Here is a 13,211-nt window from a genome sequence, read left to right on the forward strand (position 1 = left end):
GAGGGATCTATACAGCTGGGGGCTCAGTATGTTAAGCCTACAGTCCTTCTGAATGTGTCTACTTCAGTGATTTATTTGGAAAAATGAATTACTACAATTGACTGAAGGTAAATTGCTTTTCAAAGTAGTATCTGCTTACTGTGATAGTCAAAACAAACCTTGTCACTTTGGGAGTATTTTTAGTACTTAGGGATGGTTATTAAAGGACACACAACCCCCCCCCCCCCCCCACACACACACACACACTTGCTCCTTTTATAATGCCCTGTAGAGGGGTAATTGGATTCAACTGTAATTGTAAATTCTTCTCAAGGGAGATGTTGACACTGGTCAAACCTTCTAATAAAATTAAAATTTTATTTGTATTCCTGTGGTCATTATTTATGGGACTTTTGGCACTATCGCATTGATCAATCACTGTTCAAAGACCCACTTTTTCATTAGCAGCTGCCATCCATATATACTGCTCTTGGCTGCATGCTGAGAAGGGAGAAAAATCTGGTAAAGAAAATTAAAAGGAATACTACTTGGGCTTTTGCAGGCGGAAAACAACCTAAATATGATTTTTAAGACATTGTTTGATCTTTGAGGATTGTTGCCTGGTTTTGCCTCTGTCTGCTCCAGGACAGCAACAACTGGATACTCTATGGGTAACTTAGTTTACTGGCCCATTTTTCATTGAGAGTTGCTTATGGCACATATTTTGATGTACATCTTTTGTGTGTCTGACAATATTTTGTGCATTTGTAATGAAAACTTATGCATATGAAGAGAAGGAAGAAAGAGAATTTGATTGGAATTAAGAACCCAGCCACTTCCACCACGCCTCCTGCTGCCTCCCATCCCAGCCATCACCACCCTCGGCTAGGATTACTATGATAGTTGGGACGCTTGGCCCCTTCTTACGCTGCTGCTATTTCCAATGCAGCTCCCTTTAAGGGTAGGTCATGTCACTCCTCTGCTCTAAACCTCCCATGTACCACAGTACAGCTCAAGCATCATATCAATTGGGCCCCTGCAGGCCCTAATGGTTCCTCTTCTTCAACCTCTCACCCCTCATTCTCCACTTCCAGCTGCACTGGCTCTGTTGCTATTTCTGTTCCCTGCAGCACCATTCCCACCAACGTCCACATGTTTACTCTCTCACATCCTTCACGTCTTTATCTAAGTGCCACCTGAGCAAAAATACCTTTCCTGTCCACCCTGTATACAATACCAAGCCCGAATTCCAGCATGCTTTACTTCCTTAACTGAGGGCTATATTTCTCCATAGCAACTGTTACCATATGTCTCAGTCTAAGAACGTTCATTTATTTCTTGACTCTTCCCAACTAGAATGTAAATGCCCTGCTGGCAAGGACTGTATTTTATTCGCTGTCTTGTTCTTAATAATTAGAATAGTGCTTGGTCAACAGTAGGCACTAAATAATTTTTTAAAAAATGAATAATTGAAGCCTACTTGGCTAATCCTAGAAGATAGAAGGATTTCCTCCTGATTTAATTTCTCCTAATGAGACAGAGATAATTGTGATATATTCTCCATCACTTAGAAGGGTAATAAGGTCTAGAGCACACGTGTGCAATGCTTAATCTTCCTTCTTCCCTCCCTTTCTTTCTTCCTTCCTTCCAAGTTGGATTTGTCCTGAGTAAGTGCTGGAGGCAAAGACCAACAAGTAGTCAGCATAATAAATGGTCCTTGGGGCTTTAGCAAGGGCTAAAAGCTATGCACCGATTGTTCTGTCCAGACAATGGTGGCTGAAGGCAATCTCCTCCTAACCTGATAATCTTTTACTATTTACCAAACCTTACCTTTGATATGTCTGTTTGGTTTGCTAAAGGGCAAATGTATATTCTAGTAAATAAAAAACAGTGAGTCTGGAGATTCAGGGAGCCCCTCTGCCTGGTTTTCCCCCATGCCTTCTAAATTTATATTTCTTGTCTAGTATATCCATTTGTGCATAGCCCCTTCTCCAGATTCTGAATCTTTGATGCAAAAGGTAGTGGCAAGTAAGTGCTTTTCAATGATCATTCCAGTAGGGGTCCTGACAGTGAAGGGCAATATCAGAGTATATACTAAAAATTTTTAAATTGCATATATTCTATGACTCCATATCTCACAGTCTTGGAAACTTCTATGGAAAATGCTAGGAGGCAGGCAAGAGGATTTTCATTGTAATATTGTTTGTCACTCGATGACTAAAGAAATATTAGAATTAAAACACTGTGAAGATTTATTTTATATTTCATTTTTCCCTTTACATTGTTATATTTTATTTATGTTTATTTTAGTTATGCATTTTATTTATTTTTATTGATATACTTCTTCATGTAACATTTTTACTTATTAAATATTTATTTTTATTTATACTTCATATTATTTTTCAAAATAATATTTTATATTATATTATTTACACTTTGTATTATTATACTATTTTCTATTTATACTAGAGGCCCCGTGCACGAGTGCACTAGTGGGGTCCCTCGGCCTGGCCTGCAGGGATCATCGGGCTGAATCCGGCTCTCCAACATCCCCTGAGGGGTCCAGGATTGCAAGACGATAGTTCTCAGGTGAGGCACCCCGGAATCTGGCTCCCTCCTCTCTGGTTCCAGGTGCGTCACCCGAGAACCGCAGCTGCCAAGTCACTGCAGCTCGGCAGCTCCTGTGTTGAGTGTCTGCCCCCTGTTGGTCAGTGCACATCATAGCTACTGGTCGGAAGGTCAGATGGTCAGATGGTCGCTTAGGCTTTTATATATATAATTTTTATTTATTTTTTAAATATTTCTACATATACATAAAGTAGTAGAAATAGTTTTCTGTATGTATATGTGTATTAATTTGTCTTCCTCCAGTCCTGGCCAGTGTGGCTCATTGATTGGAATGTTTGATTCCAGTCAGGGCACATACCTAGGCTGGAGGAGTGATCCCTGGTTGGGCACATTGTGAAGGCGACCAATCGATGTTCTCTCTCACATCAATATCTCTCACTCCTTCCCTCCCCCTCTCTCTAAAATCAATAAGCACCTCCTTGGGTGAGGATTAGAAATTAAATAAAAAAGAAATTTGTCTTCCTTCAAAATCATTGTTTTCTTACATAATCCAAATATATTCCTCCTCCCCTCTCTCATTTTCCTACATTTCTTTTAATATTTTTTCTTTTCTTCTATGTTTAAATTTGGACCCCCTAAAATAGTCATACAATGCACTGAAGCTAACATATAATTTATTACATTTACTAAAAAACAGCTTAAAGTTTCTGTACTTAATTTCCAACGACAGAATGTCACAGTCTATATTTCTATATCTAGACAAAGAAAAGAAAAATAATAACAAAATCTTCTTATTTGCATGAAATCCCAATTTTCTTGCTCCTGTGGGCTTTGATTGAAAGAAAAAAAATCCTATAACTAATTTGCTTCCTTTTCTTCTTTTTTATTTATACTACCTTAATACATAAGGTAGTATACTAGTTAGACAAAAATTTAGAATGAGAAATTAAACAGTAGGCATTTTAACAAAGAGTACATATGAAATGATCTAAATCAGTTTATTTCAAGGTAATAATCTCAATTATATGTTGCCAGAGACTTCAAGAGTATCTATAAAGTTCTAATTTTCCAAGCTCTCCTATTTCTGTTCATATAAATATTAACTTATTCAACAATTATTATTTATTGAGCATAATTTATGTATCTTAAGGTGTTTTAGTTGCTAGGGAAACAAAACAGAAAAAACCCCCAACCAAACCAAACCAAACCAAAACAACAACAAAACCTTCCCTTCCTTACAGAAGAGCAAAAACAGTGAATATAAAAACTAGTATGTATTACATTATAAGAAGGCAATCTATTCTATGGGGAAATTATGAAGTATCATTTATTTGTTAACTCTACACCAGAGGTCTGGAAACATCTATATAATAAAAACTCAGTGGTTGTAATGCCGTAACGACCAAAGACTGGTCACCAGGAGGTACCTTGATACTGTGTCCCACGGCGCTGGCGGGACTTGATGCTGGGTCCCACAGTGCACTGGGTCTGGGTCTTGTGTGATTTTGTGTGCTGGGCCCCTAGTCTATAATAATAAAAGCGTAATATGCTAATTAGACCAGATGTCCTTCCGGGTGTCCTTCCAGATGACCTTCCAGGTGAAGCCTGGGCTGCAAGGGAAGCCTGGGTCCCAGGTGCCTGCCAGCGGCCAGAGGGAAGGAAGGCCTACTCTTGCACAAATTTCGTGCATCGGGCCTCTAGTCATTTATAAATAATATGACAGCATCCCTCCCACCTCTCCATCAGGTCTTAAGGTAAATTGCTTTAATCAGAAACTCTTCCTCTCCTCCACTGAGCATACCAGAGCTTTCTACAGCAGTCCTCCCTATGGTTAATAATCTCTTATTGTGCCTAATTATAAGTTAAACTTGATCATAGGAATATTGCATAGGAAAAAACATGGTATATAAAGGGTTTGGTACTAGGCTCAGTTTCAAGCACCTACTGGGGGTCTTTGAATGTATCCTCAGCACATTAGGGCGACTAGTATCTTCAAAGGCATCTTAATGAAAGGTGCAGAATTAAGTTTATGGAATTAAGTGTCTTAAAATATTATTTGTGCTCAAACCATCTTTAATTACATTTGTCACACCTCTTTTTCAGAAATATTGGCTTGAAAGTCTCAAACAGCAATACATACATATACATACACACCACATCACACCATGCACACACCACACACACACACATACACACTCTCTCAATCTACAGAAACCATAGAATAAGTACAAATTATATCTAGAGATTTTTAAAAAGTCTATACTGAGGATATTTTTTCATTGAATTTTATTTTTTTTAGAGAGAGTGGGAGGGAAGGAGGAAGGGAGGAAGAAAAAGAGAGAAAGAGAGAGACATTGATGTGAGTTCTCTCACATTGATCAGGATCAAACCTGCAACCCAGGTACATGTTCTTGACCAGGAATTGAACCTGAGACCTTTTAGTGCTTGGGCCTATGATCCCATCATTGAGCAACACCGGCCAGGGCATATCTAGAGATTTTTAAATATTAAGTTACTAGAGGCCTGGTGCATGAAGTTGTGCACGGGTGGGGTCCCTTGGCGTGGTCTGTGAGGATTGAGCCCAAACCGGCAGTCCAAAGCCACCTGACACTCGTGCCTGCCGCTCCCACTCATCCTGGCCCCGCTGCACCTGCTGCGGGCTCATGCCCAGGTAGTCCTGATTGGGAGAGGCTCGCGCCACCGTAGCGGTGCTTGCCACCATGAACCCTGTGTCTAGTGCCCATCCCAAGGGCGTTTGGGGGGTCAGGATGTGATTGGCCCTCCAGGTAGGCGATGGGACACCCTTGCTGGCCTGGGATCCATATCCATCCTGCTGATGTTCACACCAGTTGTTGGGAGCTACCTGGTAGCCACTTTTATATTGTTTCTTCCTTGCAGAGCATCTAGGGAGGGAAAGCGGCCGTGGTGCCCAAGGCTGACTTCCAGGAGGCCGGCAGTGATGTCGGGATCGTGCCAGTGGCACCGGTCCATCAGTGCCTGGTCCATTCTCTGGAGATTGGACCTGCAGGACTACTGAGGGAGTGAGTGGCTGCCACCAGGTTGGTGGGCTGCCTGGACAGGTCAGTCAGCTGAGCGGCACTCCTGCTGTGGGAGTGCTCCTGCGTTGAGAGTCTGCCCCCTGGTGGTGATTGTGCATTATCGCGACCAGTTGTTTGGTTGTTCAGTTTTTCGGTCGCTTAGGCCTTTATATATAGATTAGGTTCTGGTTACATGGTAACATTTAATAAGTTATATGATATGATAAATTCATGTGTTATTGTATTTGATACAAACTTAAATTTTAGCATATTTATTTGCAGCTGGATTTCAGTGTTTTTTGGCTAGCAGTTTAGTTACATAATAAAGTATAGTGGCCTTAATCAAACACATCTGTAATGTTTTCTTTGTAAATATTTTTTATTTTCTTGAGAATCCAGATGTGCACTTTTCTCTCTGTCAACTCTGCCAAATTAACTCATCCATTTAATGCAATACCAAAGTGAAATTTTATAATGTTAGTTTTTACTCCTATTACTGCTATGAATTTATTATTACCATCACATTGTTAACATAATTATAATCTTTCTGGCATTCTGAGTCCTTTTTGCTGGTTCATTTCTTCTCCTCAAACTGAGAAGTTTGCATCTGACATAAAGGCTGGCCTTCCTGCCACCCTGGAGATTTTACATGTAAGTAAAGGAGTGATCTTGGTTTAAAAATTGTGCTTTTGAAATTAATTATATTTGTAACTCTACTAGCTTGTCTTTTTAATGTTCTGGTTTTATCTGTCCTGGAAAGGTTAGGAATCATCACTCCAAACATGTGAGAGCTTTACTGGAAACAGTACCCTTTCCTCTCTCTTGTAATTGTTTGGCATATTTTTCCCAATAAGATCCTGCTCATCATGTCTTGGCTTGCTTTGTTCAGAACATTCTCCCTCCCTCACTTCCTCTCTTCATTCCTTCTTTTCTTCCTTTCTCCTTCCATTCATCCTCATTTCTCTAATTGTGCTTAACTTTGTTCTAAAGACTAAAACTACTATCCTCTCAGTGGCATAAAAACTCAAAACAAAACAAGTCTTTAGGACCAGGTAGATTAAAATCTGTTTGGCCATCTTGTAGTATCTTGTTAAAACTCCTTGAAGGTACTGTGATTTTATTTTACGAATTTTAATTGTAGCCACATATATTTGAAAAACAGCATGTGCATGAGACAGGTTGTTTATTTAAAAACAATGCTTCTTTTGAAGATTCCTTGTAAAACTCTATGCTCAAAACTCCCCTCTCCTATCCACCCACATAGAATTTATGAACCACAAATTGCAAATCAATGACCCAGGCTGGGGGTGGCAGTGGGGGGGTCAGAAAACTACATCTAGCAGGTGCAAAACAACTTGATTTTTACAGCTCACAGGATAGGAAATTTTTTATTATGTTTTAAAATGGTTGAAAAAAATCAACACAAGAATAATATTTTGTGGCATGTGAAAATTGTGTGACATTCAAATGTTAGTGTCCATATATCAAGTTTTATTGGAACACAGCCACGTCTGTTCATTGATGTGGTGTCTATGGCTGCCTTCCCCATAATAGCAAAGCTGAATAGCTACAACACAGAAGCAGGGGCCACAGAGCCGGAATATTTGCTATCTGGTCCTTTACAAAAGGAGTTGACAATGCGTCCTCTAAGCTTCATTGTAGCATCAAACCCCACAACATCTGAAAACTGGAAGTGCTTTTTAGTGATAGCGAGAATTCACATACGGGGAGTTGGAGTTACTTGCAGAACATTGCGTGGGCTTGTAAAAAATATATAGAAAATTCATATTGGAATAGAAAAGAAGCAAAGCACTTCTGCATTTGTGCATGGCATGACCTTCAGAAGCATCCAGAGGACTGCATAAGACCTCTTAGCCAGGCTCGGGGCTTCTGTGCTCTTGAAGGGCCTTTGGCACATGCCTGCAGGGCTGGCTGACAGCCTAGGAAGCTACCTCACAGTCTCTTCCTTTCCACCGAAGGTGTTGGGACTTAGAACATAAGGGCAGCATACCTTTTATTCCATTTTCTTTTCTTATTTCTTCATTTTCCCTTTCAAAATTGTTAATTATTTCCTCATGTTTGTATTCATAGATTTTTTTTTCCTTTCTTTCCTTTTTTTCCCCCCATTACCCCCTATGCCCTCTTCCACCTCACCCACCCTCTTCCCCCACTGTATTCATAGATTCTTAACATTTCCAATCATGAATGTTAGGAAGTTTTTTGTTTATTTTGGTTCTCACTTCCTTTCAGTTCTTATTGTAAAAATATTAGGGAAATGATTACAACTTCATTCCCTGGAAGAACTTAAAACTTATGGCTGAACCAGCAAATGGAAGCCAAATGATTTTTATTTTTTTTATTTTTTATTTTTTTAAAAATATATTTTATTGATTTTTTACAGAGAGGAAGGGAGAGAGATAGAGAGTTAGAAACATCGATGAGAGAGAATCATCGATCAGCTGCCTTCTGCACATCTCCTACTGGGGATATGCCCGCAACCCAGGTACATGCCCTTGACCGGAATCGAACCTGGGACCTCTCAGTCCGCAGGCCAACGCTCTATCCACTGAGCCAAACCAGTTTCGGCAAGCCAAATGATTTTTAAAAAGCCAAGTGTATTTTCCTCTTTATAAAATGATATAGCATATTATTCTGACATGCACACATGCATACAGATTTTATATGTTCATATCAACTATCATGGAAAGTAAGTGTACCTGCATAGTAGCGGGAAGGAGAAAGGTTATTTTTTTATGGAAGCAACAACCAACTAACAAGTAATTATGGAATACCCACAGGGAAGGTGCTAATGAAATATTTAGTTGGCCAAAATTGCTTCTAGCAAGGAGATACAGTGACTGACTTTATGAGGCTGTAAATTTTTGGAAACTGTTTACAAGCCAACAGTTCTGCCAGAAAGATCCAGATTAGCAGGATTTTGTTTAAGGGAAATTTTATTGAATGTAATCAGATATGAGAAGCTGAAATCAACATGGTAAAATTGTTCCATGTTCCCTAGACCCAATCATGAGATTCCCTTTTCAGGGACAGAAAATGATAATGTTTATGTGACTCACTAGGGAAAACCAAGGCCAGTTTAAACCTTAGAGCAGGCTGCTCCTACTGCCTTGCAGGCTATGCCAGTGCCCAGCTACGCTGGGGGATAGGGCATCAATATCTGCTTGGCACGCTGGCTGGGGACTCTGGGCTAGAGAAGTGACATTTAATGGAATGTATTTCATCCTTTTATGAAGCTTTCTCTCTTAATTCTTTATATTGAACCACCTTTTTCTGAATATCTATAATAGATACAGTATGTATCATACAATTGAGCAATAAAAATGATAAATAGCCTTAACGTAGCCCCTAGTTGTTGAACAAGTGTATTTCTCACCTCACAATTGATATTGAAATCTCCTGGAGAGCAGAGATTACAGTTTTTCATCTCCTCCAAATTACATAGCACATGGTGGGCCAAGAGAAGAGGTTTATTTATTTCACTTATTTATTATTTATACTCTGCTTTCCAAAAAGACTTAACTGGCCTGTAATAATAGACATGCTAGGATCATTAAAGTAATGATTTTTTCGAAAGCTAAAACAAGAATCATAATACATATTGAAATGATGACATCATAAAGCCCTGGAGAATTTCACCACAGAATTAGCCGAGATTCCTAGTAAAAGGGCTTAAGAGAGAAAACAGTGTCACTGAGTGATGGCTGTAACTCATGGGCAGAAGGGGCAGCAGGTCCCCTGTGGTCTCTGAATCCTGAGCGTTGGCACATGTGGACTGTTTACCCCAGGGAGCTTTGCTCCAGGCAAGAGATCTGTCTCATTATTGTGCTCTCTCTTTATGAGTGAATACAAGAGCAGCTTTGTAGGTTGGAAAAATCAATTTGCCAGTAGCCTCAGGTCCACCTAGCTCACTGCTTCCAAGCCATTCATCCTTCTGTTTCTCCCTAGGCCTGAATTCAACAGGGAAGTATGAAGAATAACACAGTCCTCATGGCACTAAAAGTGAAAGTATGAGTTTTTACCAGGAAAACTAAGTTGTCTCTAATATTGAGTGCAAATCCACTTTATTACAAGTGGAAATCCAATCCATACTTTCCTGAGGTGCTAACATGGTCTTGTTGTCATAGTGGAGGTAGAGTTGATTAAAAGCCCTTAAATTTGTTTAAAAAAAAATTGATTTCACAGAGGAAGGGAGAGGGAGAGAGATAGAAACATCAATGATGAGACAGAATCATTGATCAGCTGCCTCCTGCATGCCCCTGCTGGAGACTGAGACCACAACCTGGGTCTGTGCCCTGATCAGGAACCAAATAGTGACCCTCTGGTTCATAATTCGATGCTCAACCACTGAGCCACGCCTGCTGGGCTAAAATCCCCTTTTAACATAGATTCCCCAAAGATTTTTCCACAACATAATGGACAAGTACTTAACATGAGTTCTATTTAAGATACAGAATTGCTTTTCATGAGACCAAAGTCAACTTTTCAAATTATAGTTATGTAAGGAATTGCCATGATGAAATGAAGTAATCAGGGATGTAACTTTCTCATCTCTATCTTCTTATATACTAGGAACTGGGGAACCTGAGGAATATCACACCCTTGAGATTACTCATTTCAAGTACTAACTGTGGTATCCAAGAGAATATAAACTCTAAATTAATTCAGTAAGCTTTTATCTACCTTTTAGCCCAATATTCTTGCTAAAATTAAATAGGAAGCAATTCAGAATTTTAGGTACTGGATGAATGAAAATACTGGGTGTTATTGATTTAGATTGGGGTCAACAAACATTTTTTTCATAAAGGGCCAGATAGTAAACATGTTAGGCTTTGCAGCCGTATATCTCTGTTGCAACTATTCAATTCTGGGACTTTAGGAGAAGAGAAGTATCTTGGGGCAACAGAGGAGTCTTCTGTTTACAAATTATTTATTTTAACTCTGATGGCAATCTTAGGAAATATATATGATGATATGGGAAACTGAGCGATAGGAAGCTCTAAAACAATCAATGAATTTAAACACTCCTATAGAATGCACTATAGTTTGATCTAGCTTAACCAACTGTTTCATTTGGTGAATATTTTTCCACATTTATTTTGAGATTAAGAATTGTACCCTTTAGTCTAATAGGAGTCTGGTCAACAGTCGTCTTCTCTTAGAAAACATTGTATTCCCTTAAGGAAAGCTAATTGCTTGATTTCTTTTCTGTTATGAATTGCTTAAGATTTGCCTAAGATATTTGAGATTATAAAGTTCAATGAATTTTATGTGTGAGATCAAGGGACATTTATTAGCTTAATTCCATAAGTGTTTCTGCCTTTGCAGGGTGAGAAGAGTTATATGTTTCACCTTTCCATCCCTGTTCCAGTCCTGCCTGGCATGCTCATGTATTCATTCATCCAACAGGTATTTTCAAAACATCATGATGAATCATGTGTTAACTTTTCACCCATGATCAATTCCTAGCCTGTCCTGTCTGCAATTCTCTCCAGAATAATCTGGCAGCTTTCTCTAAGACTGCTTAATGGATCGAGCACACTTGACTACTTCCTTCTCCTTGGTTAGCAGACTCCTTCTCTTTCTCTATATAGCCACAAACAGGTTTGGTCAAGGATTTGTGCATCCGCATTCCACGATTGTAACTTCCTCATGGTAACAGATTTGAGCCATAAAAATAATTGCTAAAGAAAATCTTATTAATTTGTAAGCAGAAGTAAAACACAATGTCTTTCCAACACACCCAAAGCTAAGAAAAGTTTGTAAGGTGTAGCCATGATAATAAAAGCAGATCTGCCATGTTGGAAAAAGGGAGGAATAAACTTGCCACATGCAATGCTCTTCAGAGCCAACATTCAACACTGACAGAAAGTCTTCCTGACATAGTGTGTAGATGATGTCTTAGAAATGAGGAGAAAGGACTCAGACACTTGATCTGTAAAGTGAGATATTGGCTTATCACCTCCAAGGTTATTTTAATATTCTATTATTTAATAATTATCCTTCATATCCTTAAATATTAAGTATATGGTTAATGGGGATATCCAATAAAAAATATTTTTATTATCTGTGAATCCAATTTGGCCAGGCAATAGTTGGAGCTCTAGACTCATAACCAAAATTGTGGGGATGTGACACACAAAATCCTTAAGAAATTGGTCATCATGAATGATAGTGAGTATAGTCACTCCTATTTCCACCTCTTTGATTCCTGGACTTAGTACCGCAGACATAGTGTCTTATAATGGCCATTAATTGGAGATGAACCTTGTCTTAAAGTATTGAACTCTCACAGGGTATTTTCTCTAAGCTGGAGGCTCAGCTATGCCTTCAAAAAGTCATTTGACTGGTTAATCAGGCCAGCAGCTTCTGGAAGTGTCATGTGATGTAGGCCATAGTGGAACTCATAGTTGTTATCCACAACTGCCTATCTTTGGATGGAAATCGGGTGTTTTCTCTAAGGATTATTTGGCAGAACCTCATGTCAGTAGCTCAGACATGCTATGAGTCTTCAAGTGGCTGAGAAATTATGGGAAGCAAAGGCAAAATTATACCCAGAGCATCTTTCAATTTTAGCCAGAATGAATTTTGTATTTCTAGGGAGGAAGGGGTTGAATCTAGTCAACTTGCCATCAAGTGGCTGAGATTTATTGACTGACTTCTTCAAGGGATAATATGCTATCAAGGGGCTTTGGCATTAGTCTTTGTTTTGGCAAGCTGTTCATTTCATTATTTGAGATAAGAGGGAAACAATTTATTTAGAAACTGGATAAATAAATGAAAGAAATTGACTATTTATGAAACTTTTACTAATAAAACTCTTGCCTTGGCATAGTTGGTAAGGGCAAATGTCTATTTCTAAAAGCATTCCAATTAGCAAGTAGTGGATAGTAAAATTAGCGTATCATCATTTTCGAACCCTTAAGGAATTAATTAATTGATCCCGGCAATGTTCATCATTGGCTGCTAACATAATGAAAAGATAACCAGACAGTAAGTCAGTATCTACTTTAGGATAACACCACCTATGAAACAGTTTTGACACCCCCCCCCAAAAAAGGTCACCTGAAACATTTAAGAGCTGAGATCTGTTAAATAGTGGAAACAGAAGGCTGTTAAATGACACACAGGGAATGAAATGGGTACAATACACTGTGCACTATAGGATACATGCAAATTACTGAAAGGAAAGAATTTCAAGGCAAAATAAACCATCACCAAAAGGATCTAGGAACCTATACATTAATATAAGTGACATATTAATCAACCAAATGTATGGGCCTTGTTTTGATTCTCATCTAAATATCCCAAATGTTAAAAATCATAACACAATTTGGAAAATGTGAACATTGGCTATTTGACGGCATTAAGGAAATGTTTTTGTGTGTGTATGGGTGTGTTTAACAAAAATGTTTCATTTTTGTAAGGAAAGTATCAGTATTTAGAGATATATACTGAAATATATATTTAAAATTATAAAATGTCAAGAATTTGCTTAGAAACAATCTGGGTGAAGAGAACTGGGAGGTCGAGATGGAATGACTATGAGTTGGTGACTGCAAACTGTGTGAGGGACCCGTGTGGTTTGTTTTATTTTCCTCCCCCGTT

Source organism: Myotis myotis, unplaced genomic scaffold (assembly GCF_014108235.1).
Source record: "Myotis myotis isolate mMyoMyo1 unplaced genomic scaffold, mMyoMyo1.p scaffold_m19_p_6, whole genome shotgun sequence".
Taxonomy (NCBI): domain Eukaryota; kingdom Metazoa; phylum Chordata; class Mammalia; order Chiroptera; family Vespertilionidae; genus Myotis; species Myotis myotis.